This window comes from Salmo salar, chromosome ssa29 (assembly GCF_905237065.1).
Source record: "Salmo salar chromosome ssa29, Ssal_v3.1, whole genome shotgun sequence".
NCBI classification, from domain to species: domain Eukaryota; kingdom Metazoa; phylum Chordata; class Actinopteri; order Salmoniformes; family Salmonidae; genus Salmo; species Salmo salar.
In genome coordinates this window covers 6,812,399-6,824,787 of record NC_059470.1, presented here as the reverse complement: position 1 = coordinate 6,824,787, position 12,389 = coordinate 6,812,399, and positions in this window count along the sequence as shown.

Here is a 12,389-nt window from a genome sequence, read left to right as displayed (position 1 = left end):
CGGATTGTCAGATGTTCTTAGAATATTGTGTCATGGTCCCATAGAGTTTTTGTCTAGTTTCTGTGAAAATATGGTCAATCTACAACCAGTTACTGTATTTATACAGCTAAATTCATTTGTTAAAAGGATACTTCGTAATTTTGGCAATGAGGCCCTGCATCTACTTCCCCAGAGTCAGATGAACTTGTGGATACCATTTGTATGTCTCTGTTTCCAGTATGAAGGAAGTTAGTGGTAGTTTTGCAAACTAGCGTTAGCACAATAATTGGCCGTCTATGGGTTTCTACTAGCATGCTAAGTGTAGCCCACTCTCCCCACCATAGCCCCTCCCCTGTATGAATGAGAGCTGCAGGGTGCAGACAGCTCCGTGAGTGAATGACAGCTGTCTGAGGAGAGAAGTAGCTAAAAATGCCCAGATTTAAAGCAGAGGAGCTGACGAGGAAACACTTGGCGACCAGAATAACAGCCAGGCCCAGGGAGTTTCCAGCTGAACTGTACAAGGATAGAGGAGTACTCTTCTGCAAAGTCTGTCAACATTTAATCGACTAACGTAAACTAACTCACTTTTGTACATCGAGCTGGTCCATACAATTGACCTTATTTTAGCGACCAAACAACATAATACTTCCAGACCAACTGTAATATCAATACCATTGTAAAGCACAGTTTCTCCCCTTTCCAACAAAATCAATGATGAGACCTTCATGATGCCCATCTCTGCATGATTCAAGAAGGCAATAAGCTCTGTCAGGTCTTTTTAAAAATGGCGGGTGGGGAAGCAAAACCTATTGCGTGATAGTGAGAAGGAGAGATGTCGTGTGGGGAAAATGCTTTTTTTCTGTCCAACTGTCCATCGCCTCTAAAATGTAAATAAAACACTATAAAGAGTTTATATAATGTGTCATTACATACCTATTTGAAGGTTTGTATCGAATTTGAATCGGGGTTTTAGGGCGGTGCTAAAGTGATCTTCAGAAATAAACAGCGGCTTTTGAGAGTCATGATAGCTTGCAGTGAAGACGCAAAAAATGACTAGGTATCACCCTGTCCCTCCCTTTCTTGTTTTTAAACTGTGAGAGAAGTGCTACACTTGGTGGAGAGAGGCTGTAAGACAGAATTAGTTGCTTTATGCGTGCTGTACGTTACGCCATGTCACGTCACGATGTAATGTACAATGTCGGAGGGGTCCATTTTTTTCAACTTTCTCCAATACTCTAGAGCCATTACCATGTCAATCAACACTTGAATGGAAACGTAGTTCACACCCCAGATGTTGATGTCAACACAGTCGCTACAGTCCCATTAGTTTTCTTTGCAGCCTCGTTTGAAGGTTGCGGTTGCACACATTTGTACTGCATGGGGTTAGCGTACGTTACATATGACGTCAAACTGTGGTGGAGCACCTGAGGTCACTCCGACACAAAAATAGGAGGGCTAGTAGTGGACTAGGTAAGCATTATGATGCTTTAGCTAGATATAGATATATTAACTAGCTAGTAGATTTGCTCTCTCTCTATCTTTTTTCTATCTGTTCTTGATAATTCCATTTTTTCTGTATCTAGATAGAGTGGCACGTTAGCTAGCTAAAGTTAGCCTGGAAAGGTTCCCAACTTGTGACTCCAACTCCATCACAATGTTTAGGTTAGCAAACTAATAAGTTAGCCAAACTGACTTGGTGGAGCTATCAAAACAAGTGACAAGTTGGGAATTACAAAATAATTGTTTCATTATTTGAAAGAAATGGTGTGTGAGACATATTGTCAGGTTTATGGACTGTCTGTCTGTGTGTTCCAGGCCTCTGTGTCAGGCTTACGGGCTGTGTGTGAGTGTGTCTGCGTGTGTGTCTGTGTGTTCCAGGTTTCTGTGTCAGGGTTATGGAATGTGTGTTTGTTTGTTTGTGTGTGTGTGTCGCTTCAGGAGAGAGAGTGCTTAGCTTCAAAGCTTGAGATCCACTGTAGGCCTGCTATTGATCTCAAAATCTGAGAATCCTTCATTTAAAAAATGGAACCATTGTTCTTTATATATTTTTATTTTTTCAGTACAAACAAGCACATAGACCCTGGTCTCCTGTCTGGAAAATACCCCCTCCACAGCTGAGAGAATTTACTTCATCTTGGATGAAAAATATCTGTTATTTAAGAATTCAAAGGACCAATAAAAAGGGATAAAATGCTAGATTTTAGGCCGGTAGCAACGACCCCAGGGTGTCCGTTCAGAACACGAGGAAGCATTTGTTCCAGTTCAATGGTTTAATGACGATCCACACACACACATACAACACCACTTTCTCTGATACTAATTGTGGTTATGTAAAGAAAAGAGGAGAACTTAGGCTAAAGCACAGTACGGGAAAAATATGTCTATTTGCATGTCAACAACTAAACAGGCTATGTGGACCCAAACACATGCTAGATGCACAAAGAACAATAGAGCAATGTATAAATATCTACACATTATGAAACATAATAAGCATGAGCGATCTACAACCAAAAATAGTCTAACAACACAGACAAATGCTAACAAATGCTAATCGCTAATAAGCATGCAAAATAGTAATGTATTCTGGATAAAAATGCTAATGCTAACACTAGCAGGAGTATGCGAGCTAGCTACCTAGCAAGTTTAACACAAATGGTACATATTTACAACAGACGCTATTTAGCTCCAAACAACAAGACACTAGGATTTTGGCACATACATTTAGCTACATGCACAATAAACATCAGAAAGAAAAGCAATTTCTTCTAAGGAGGTAGAATAAGCAGGAGGGAAAAAAACAGGCTGGTCATCAGAATGGAAAGTACAGACTGCCTTAGGTCCTGACTGTTCGGGTATTACGCTAAGTCCCGGGAAAAAGGCTGCTGATTGGCTAATATAATCATGATGATTGGCTTGACCTTATTCCAATAGGAAAACCAAAAGAAAGTTGGGGTCTTGGAAAGGAGATGAGCTGGCTGTTTTTACATTTGACTTCACAAGAACATTAATCTAAGCAGATATACGTCTTGAGAAGGGGCCCAAGTTGTCTACATTTCTGAAGAAACAATGCAACCAAGGGAGGGTCTTTCCCAGAGCCATCTCATCTGACATTTATGTAATCATTGAATGACCGATGCCTTTGGAAGATGTGCACTCACCATCCTACTCCATCCTGTTGTGGCAGCTGTCATTTCCTGTCTCAGCAACAATGGCCTTAACAATGTGTGGGCTTTTGTAGGTGACTCAGCTAGCTACATGAAGAAGGCTTTCACCAGCATCTTGAAGGGCCTCTTCCCCAACTCCAGACACGTCACCTGCTTTGCCCATCTCCTAAACCTGGTGCTGAAGGTTTTTCCAGAGGTGTTTAAGGAGATGAACAGGCTGTGTGCTCTGGTGAAGAAGGTACTCTGTCAGGCACCCCAGCATCGTTTGGACTTGAGAGCATTCGTGCTGGAAAATGTCCATTCTCCTGTGATGCCTGTGTATGCTATGCAGACCAGGTGGGGCTCCCAGATAAAGGCTGTGGAGTACAGTACCTGCTCACTAACTTTACTACCACCTTACCAGAAATAGTGAGGTGTGTCCAGGACCTTTGTGAGATGCTGAGAGAACACAAGGCACAGCTGAAAGCCCAGGTAGTTTTCATTGTGTAGCATAGTGTGGAGATAGTGGCTAACCTGACAAAGCCGGATGAGACCTATGTGTCAACAGCCCACAACATCGCCAGGAAGCTGGAGGACCTGCAGATGCAGTTTGAGTATGGCAGAACAGCTGGGACTGATACAACGGAGCTGGGGCAGCGTCCAGAGGAAGACAGGCACTCCTGCACTGAGTTGTTCCAGTCTGCCATGGCAGCATGCTCTATCAAGATCCAGCCTAGGTGTTAGGGGTAAGAAAGGACATTAAGGAATATGCCATCCCTGCTCCGAGCCAGGTGCCTGCAAAAGAGTGGCACAGATACATGGGCAACGACAAGTCAGACGCTATGGAAGTGAGTGTAGTGGACTGGTAGGAAGTTAGGCAGGACAGGATGCCAGCCTTAGCTCACATTGTGGTGAGAAATCTGTGCCTCCCCATTACCTCAGTGGATGTAGAGAGACTTTTCTCACATTATCAGATGCTGCTTAGGGATGGATAGACATTTACAGAATTGAAACCTGGAGGAAAATGGGGAAGGGTCAAGCTTTTTCAATTTCAATCAATTGGAGGGTTTAGTATTTGTTAAATCTAGTCAAAGGGAGGGTCATCTAATTTGTAATTGATGAAATCTCAATATTTCTCAATGTTTTAGAATTAGTTGCTTTTTAGACTATATATGGATCTGTGCCGATATCACCCCTAATCTCTGATTCTCCTCTGGGTGCGCAATATCTTGTGAGCCTAGGCTATTTCGTGTGGTCTCAATTAAATGATCCATAACCTATAGGCTCCTGGCCATGATTGGAAGTCCCATAGTCCGGTGCACAATTGGCCCAGCACAATAGGCCGTCATTGTAAATAATAATTTGTTCTTAACTGACTTGCCTGGTTAAATTAAATTATATATTTTTAAACTTCTTAGGGCTAGGCGTTCCGTCAGCAGGACACCTGTCGACAAATTCAGATGAAATTGGAGGGAGCGCAATTAAAATAAGTGATCATAACAATTATGGATATTAAACATTTAGGTACATACAAGTGTCATATCGGTTAACCTGTTAGGGCTAGGGGGCAGCATTGACACGGCTGGATAAAAAACATACCCGATTTAATCTGGTTACCACTCCTACCCAGTAACTAGAATATGCATATACTTATTACATATGGATAGAAAACACCCTAAATTTTCAAAAACTGTTTGAATGGTGTCTGTGAGTATAACAGAACTGAAATGGCAGGTCAAAACCTGAGAGATTCCTTTACAGGAAGTGGCCTGTCTGACCATTTGTTGAACTTCTTTTCCATCTCTATCATTTACTAAGGATCTCTGCTCTAACGTGACACTTCCCACGTCGTCCATAGGCGCTCAGAGCCCGGGAAAAAACAGAATGTCGTCATTCCAGCCCCAGGCTGAAACACATTATCGCCTTTCTCAAGTGGCCGATCAAGAGACACTAACTTATGCGCGTGACCCCGACCGCCCCCGCCTTTGGGATTTTTTCCTCTGTTTGCCGAAAAGGAGATTCCCTGTCGGAATATTATCGCTTTTCTACGAGAAAAATGTCGTAAAAATTGATTTTAAACAGCGGTTGACATGCTTCGAAAGTACGGTAATGGAATACTTAGAATTTTATTGTCACGAATTGCGCCATGCGCGTGACACTTCTTTACTATTTCGGATAGTGTCTGGAACGCACGAACAAAACGCCGCTATTCGGATATAACGATGGATTATTTTGGACCAAACCAACATTTGTTATTGAAGTAGCAGTCCTGGGTGTGTATTCTGACGAAGACAACAAAAGGTAATGAAATTTTATAATAGTAAATATGATTATGGTGAGTGCTAAACTTGCCGGGTGTCTAAATAGCGAGCCCGTGATGCCTGGGCTATGTACTTAGAATATTGCAAAATGTGCTTTCACCAAAAAGCTATTTTAAAATCGGACATATCGAGTGCATAGAGGTCTGTATCTATAATTCTTAAAATAATTGTTATGCTTTTTGTGAACGTTTATCGTGAGTAATTTAGTAAAATGTTAGCGAATTCCCCGGAAGTTTGCGGGGGGTATGCTAGTTCTGAACGTCACATGCTAATGTAAAAAGCTGTTTTTTGATATAAATATGAACTTGATTGAACAAAACATGCATGTATTGTATAACATAATGTCCTAGGGTTGTCATCTGATGAAGATCATCAAAGGTGAGTGCTGCATTTAGCTGTCTTCTGGGTTTTGGTGACATTATATGCTGGCTTGAAAAATGGGTGTCTGATTATTTCTGGCTTGGTACTCTGCTGACATAATCTAATGTTTTGCTTTCGTTGTAAAGCCTTTTTGAAATCGGACAGTGTGGTTAGATTAACGAGAGTCTTGTCTTTAAATGGCTGTAAAATAGTCATATGTTTGAGAAATTGAAGTAATAGGATTTTTAAGGTTTTGAAAATCGCGCCACAGGATAGCAGTGGCTGTTACGTAGGTGGGACGAATTCGTCCCGCCTAGCCTAGAGAGGTTAAAAGATTAAAGTCTTGTTCATCTAACTGCATTGTCCGAAATACAATAGGCGTTACAAAAAAAGCATGCCACGTGATTGTGAATTCATCTCCCAGTTTGTTGGAAAGCAGACTGAACCAGGTTTTCCTCTTGCATTTTGCCTGGGCTTTGCTCCATTTACCAATAGGTGCCCTTCTTTGCAAGTTATTGGAAAACCCCCCTGTTCTTTGTGATGGAATCTGTGTTTGAAATTCACTGCTCAACTGAGGGACCTTACATATAATTGTGTGTGTGGGGTACAGAGATGAGGTAGTCATTCAAAAATCATGTTAATTCTTAGGGATAGGGGGCAGTATTTTCACGTCCGGATGAAAAGCGTGCCAAAAGTAAACTGCCTGTTACTCAGGCCCAGAAGCTATGATATGCATAAAATTAGTAGATTTGGTTAGAAAACACTCTGATGTTACAAAAACTGTTAGAATGTCTGTGAGTATAACAGAACTGATTTGGCAGGCGAAACCCCGAGCACAATCCATCCAGGGAAAAGTTTTGAGGTCATTGAGTTTTCCAATGCTTTTCTATGGGAAATCTGATTTATTAGGGCCCAGATTGCAGTTTCTATGGCTTCCACTAGATGTCAACAGTCTTTAGAAATTGTTCAATGTTTTTCTTTTGAGAAATGAAGAAGTAGTGCTATTCTTTCTACGTGTCACTCAGAAGGTCTCTAGTATTTTGTTACGCATGAACAGGAGCTCGCTCCGAATTATTTTTCTTCGGTATTGGAAACTGTTTATCTCGTCTTAAATTTGATCAATTATTTACATTTTAGGATACCTGAGGTTGGATTAGGAACGTTGTTTGAAATGTTTGGACCAAGTTTACAGGTAACTTATTAGATACTTTGTAGTCATGTTGGAACCGGTGTATTTCTGAATCAATCGCGCCAAATAAATTGACATTTTGGGGATATAAAGAGGGAATTTATCGAATAAAACGACCATTCATTGTGTCACTGAGATATTTGAGATTGCAAAAAGATGAAGATCTTCAAAAGTAAGGCATTTATTATATGGCTATTTCTGACCTTCGTGTCGCACCTGCCTGGTTCAAATATGTTTTTCATGGTTTTGTATTTGGGCGCTGTCCTCAGATAATCGCATGGTGTGCTTTCGCCGTAAAGCTTTTTTGAAATCTGACACGGTGGCTGAGTGAACTTTTTTAGGATAGGGGGCAGCATTCGGAATTTTGGATGAAAAGCATGCCCAAAGCAAACTGCCTGCTACTCAGGCCCAGAAGCTAGGATATGCATATAATTGGTAGATTTTGATAGAAAACACGCTAAAGTTTCTAAAACTGTTAAAATTATGTCAGCGAGTATAACAGAACTTATTTGTCAGGTGAAACCACGAGGACAAACCATCCAGGATTTTGTTTTTTGAGGTGACAGTGTTTTCAATGGGTTTCTATGTGGATCTAGATTTCTAAGGCACTTGCTTGCAGTTCCTATCACTTCCACTGGATGTCAACAGTCTTTAGAAATTGGTTAATGTTTTTCTTTTGAGTAATGAAGAAGTATGGCTGTTCAGAACGAGGATCAAGTCTAGTGTACTGTTGTGGTTGGGGCGCGCGACCTGAAAGCTCGCTCCACTTTGTTTTCGTCCGGTATTAACCTGTTGTGGATAGGGGGCAGTATTTACACGGCCGGATAAAAAACGTACCCGATTTAATCTGGTTACTACTCCTGCCCAGTAACTAGAATATGCATATAATTATTGGCTTTGGATAGAAAACACCCTAAAGTTTCTAAAACTGTTTGAATGGTGTCTGTGAGTATAACAGAACTCATATGGCATGCAAAAACCTGAGAAGATTCTGAACAGGAAGTGGCCTGTCTGACAAGTTCTTGTTCATCTTGGCTCTTTTTATTGAAGACTGAGGATCTTTGCTGTAACGTGACACTTCCTACGGCTCCCATAGGCTCTCAGAACACGGGAAAAAGCTGAATGATATCGAGGCAGCCCCTGGCTGAAACACATTAGCACATTTGGATAGTGGCCTGTCAGAGGACCATCAGACTGGGGCTCGTGCACGAGGGCACGAGATGTTTTTATTTTCCCTCTCTTTGAACGAAAACCACCACTCCCGGTTGGAATATTATTGCTTTTTTATGAGAAAAATGGCATAAAAATTGATTTTAAACAGCGGTTGACATGCTTCGAAGTACGGTAATGGAATATTTAGAATTATTTTGTCACGAAATGCGTCGTGCTCGTCACCCTTCTTTACCATTCGGATAGTGTCTTGAACGCACAAACAAAACACCGCTATTTGGATATAACTATGGATTATTTGGGACCAAACCAACATTTGTTATTGAAGTAGAAGTCCTGGGAGTGCATTCTGACGAAGAACAGCAATGGTAATAACATTTTTCTTATAGTAAATCTGACTTTGGTGAGTGCTAAACTTGCTGGGTGTCTAAATAGCTAGCCCTGTGATGCCGGGCTATCTACTGAGAATATTGCAAAATGTGCTTTCACCGAAAAGCTATTTTAAAATCAGACATATAGAGTGCATAGAGGAGTTCTGTATCTATAATTCTTAAAATAATTGTTATGTTTTTTGTGAATGTTTATCGTGAGTAATTTAGTAAATTCACCGGAAGTGTTCGGTGGGAATGCTAGTCACATGCTAGTCACATGCTAATGTAAAAAGCTGGTTTTTGATATAAATATGAACTTGATTGAACAAAACATGCATGTATTGTATAACATAATGTCCTAGGGGTGTCATCTGATGAAGATCATCAAAGGTTAGTGCTGCATTTAGCTGTGTTTTGGGTTTATGCTACATTATATGCTAGCTTGAAAAATGGGTGTCTGATTATTTCTGGCTGGGTACTCTGCTGACATAATCTAATGTTTTGCTTTCGTTGTAAAGCCTTTTTGACATCGGACAGTGTGGTTAGATTAACTAGAGTCTTGCCTTTAAAATGGTGTAAAATAGTCATATGTTTGAGAAATTGAAGTAATAGCATTTCTAAGGTATTTGAATATCGCGCCACGGGATTACACTGGCTGCAAGCGTCCCACCTAGCCCATAGAGGTTAAATCGGAGGGCCTGTGGAGGACTCTTTTCTCTGTATATATATATCAATGATGTCGCTCTTGCTGAGGTTAAACACAGTTTATCCCGTCTTAAATTTGATCTATTATTTACATAAATATACCTAAAGTTGTATTAGCAAAGTTGTTTGAAATGTTTGGATCAAGATTACAGGTAACTTATTACATATTTTGTAGTCATGTTGCGCGAGTTGGAATCGGTGTTTTTCTGAATAAAACGCGGCAAATATAAATGGATGTTTTGGAGATATAACGATGGAATTTATCGAACAAAAGGACCATTTATGATGTTTATGGGACATATTGGAGTGCCAACAGAAGAAGATCTTCAAAGGTAAGGCATGAATTATATCGTTATTTCTGAGTTTTGTGTCACGCCTGGCGGTTTGAATTATGATTGTTATGTGTTTGTTTGATGGGGTGCTGTCCTCAGATAATAGCATGGTTTGCTCTCGCCGTAAATCCTTTTTGAAAATCTGACATGGTGGCTAGATTAACAAGAAGTCAGGCTTTAATTTGGTGCATTGCACTTGTGAATGTATGAAAGTAAAATATTTTTAAGAATTTCTTTTGAATTTCGCGCTCTGCAGTTTCACTGGATGTTGTCGAAACGTTCCGCTAGTGGAACCCCTATCCCAAACAGGTTTTAACAAGAAGTTAAGCTTTATTTTGATGTATTACACATTTTCGTGAATGTTGAATATTCATATTTCTGTAGTTTGAATTTGGCGCTCTGCAATTTCACTGGATGTTTTCAAATCTATTCCGGTAATGGGATTCGAGCGGGATTCCTAAGAGGTTAATTAAACATCTTTCCACTCCTACTCTTGTCCACAAAGGTCTGAGAAAGCCATAACCTTCTGGACTACAGCCCTCTGCTGTCTAAAAATTCCTGCGTTGGCATGTAATGCTTACAGGACGAACAACAATTTCTAAAACTGCATATGTGGTTTGTCCAAGAAGTGAGGGTAAAGGCATGTTCTCTGCTATAAACTTTTTAAATATTTGTTTTACCCCTTTTTTGTGATATCTAATTTGCTAGTTACAGTCGCTGGAGCGCGATGGGAAAGGAAGGACAACATGGAAGGACAACACGGCCGGCCAAACCCTCCCCTAACCCGGAAGACTGCAACCAGATGAAGATCTTCAAAGGTAAGTGATTAATTGTATCGCTATTTCTGACTTTCGTGACTCCTCTACTTGGTAGGAAAATGTTTGTATGCTTTTGTAAGCGGGGCGCTGTCCTCAGATGATCGCATGGTATGCTTTCGCTGTAAAGCCTTTTTGAAATCTGACAACACGGCTGGATTAACAAGAAGTTAATCTTTAAGCCGATGTATAACACTTGTATTTTTATAAATGTTTATTATGACTATTTCTGTATTTTGAATTTGGCGCTCTGCAATTTCTCGGGATGTTGTCGAGGGGGGTCGCTAGTGGAACGCCTGTGCCAGAAAGGTTAAAAAGGTTTGTGAGTGAGGACATGCAAGAGATCTGTCATTTATTAATTGCTATGATCATTGATCTACTGAAGAAGCTGTCCCTTTACCTTTCTTTCTTTACCCCCAAATGTTTGGATGAAGTTACCAGGTTGTTAGCTAGCTAGCTAGCTAGATAATGAGGTAACTTGACTGAACAATGTGAACAAGTCGCAGATAGCTTAGCGGTTAAGAGCGTTGGGCCAGTAACTGAAAGGTCGCTGGTCTGAATCTCTGAGCCAACTAAGTGAAAAATAAATCGATGTGCCCTTGAGCGAGGCACTTAACCCGAATTTATTCTGTAAATCACTCTGAATAAGAGTGTCTGCTAAATTACTGAAATGTTAATGGCCCGCAAGTACTTTTAGAATGGTTTATGGTTATGAATGTAAAGTGCGGCCCGCCAATGCGTGACAGAAGGGAAAAAAAGTAGAGCAGGTAATCTGAGTCACAACTTTTGAATGGTTTGGGCTAGAGACAAGTCGTTTCTTCTGTAGTAACAATAATCTGTGGTAGTACTGGTCCAACCACAATGGTCACGAATAGGCTCTCGTTTTTAAACTAGGGCACTCGGATAAACAGTGATACAATGAAGCCTTGTCATTACATCAATTATTATATTGGTGATTTTTTTTTCTAGGCACACTGGAGCCCCAAAAATCCCACAGCCAAATATTTATTTAATAGTTGGTCACAATTTAGAGCCCTGTGCATAGGGCTTCTCCACCGCCCTTGAAATAGTATCATGCAGTGTAAAGGAAAACTGATATCATGACTTACTGACACGGACTGCTCCATGTTCCTGCTGGCAGCAAGCCTCAACCTGGATGCAGAGAAATGTCCTGCTTTGGAGTATGGTTGCATCTACAGTCTCTCCATCAGGCTCCATGAAATCAAATGACAAGCCAGAGATTAACAAAGTAAAAAGGTAGCTGTATTTAGGATTCATTCATCAGTTTGCCTACTTCATGATTAAACTCTGAACATTCTAAACAGCGTCATAAACAAAACCTCCTCACGGAAAACCCAGATACATTGCTTGCTGATTATAACCTAATTGAAAACAAGAATACAATCTCTGACCTGCTCTTCTATAGAGAACATAATGCTGCTTGGTATTCTAAAATATGTAGGCACTTTGACCATGCCAGATCGAGAGGAATCCCTAATGGTTGACAGTATTTGATGAACAGAAGCTGTACTAATCCTCTATATACATTAGTTTACATCACTGAAAGAGCTAGCAGACACCTTGAAAGAGAATGGCACTAACTGCAACACTTCAATATAAAGACAGACCTGGTGAGAAATGTGTTAATTCCAAAAGTCCCTCCACCCTCATATCTAACCTAGCCACCCTGGCAAACATGGAGTGTGACAACCTTTCCCAGCTATCCCAGGCCTTTGAGGGGTATCTCCCTATTGGAGGTAGAGGTGAATGAGCTTCGAGGTGAGGTGACAGTTCTGAGGCAGGATAAGGAGGAGCTAAGACAGAAACTGGCAACGGTCGAGCATCATGAGGAGAGAGGTAGCTGACACCCGGAAGGAGCTACAGAGGAAGTTAGCAGTCAGAGGATTGCTACAACCCAGAGACACCACCATCCACACTCTAAGAGAACAACCGGAACCAACCACCACAACCCTCACTACCACACACACACATCAGCAGTCCCAC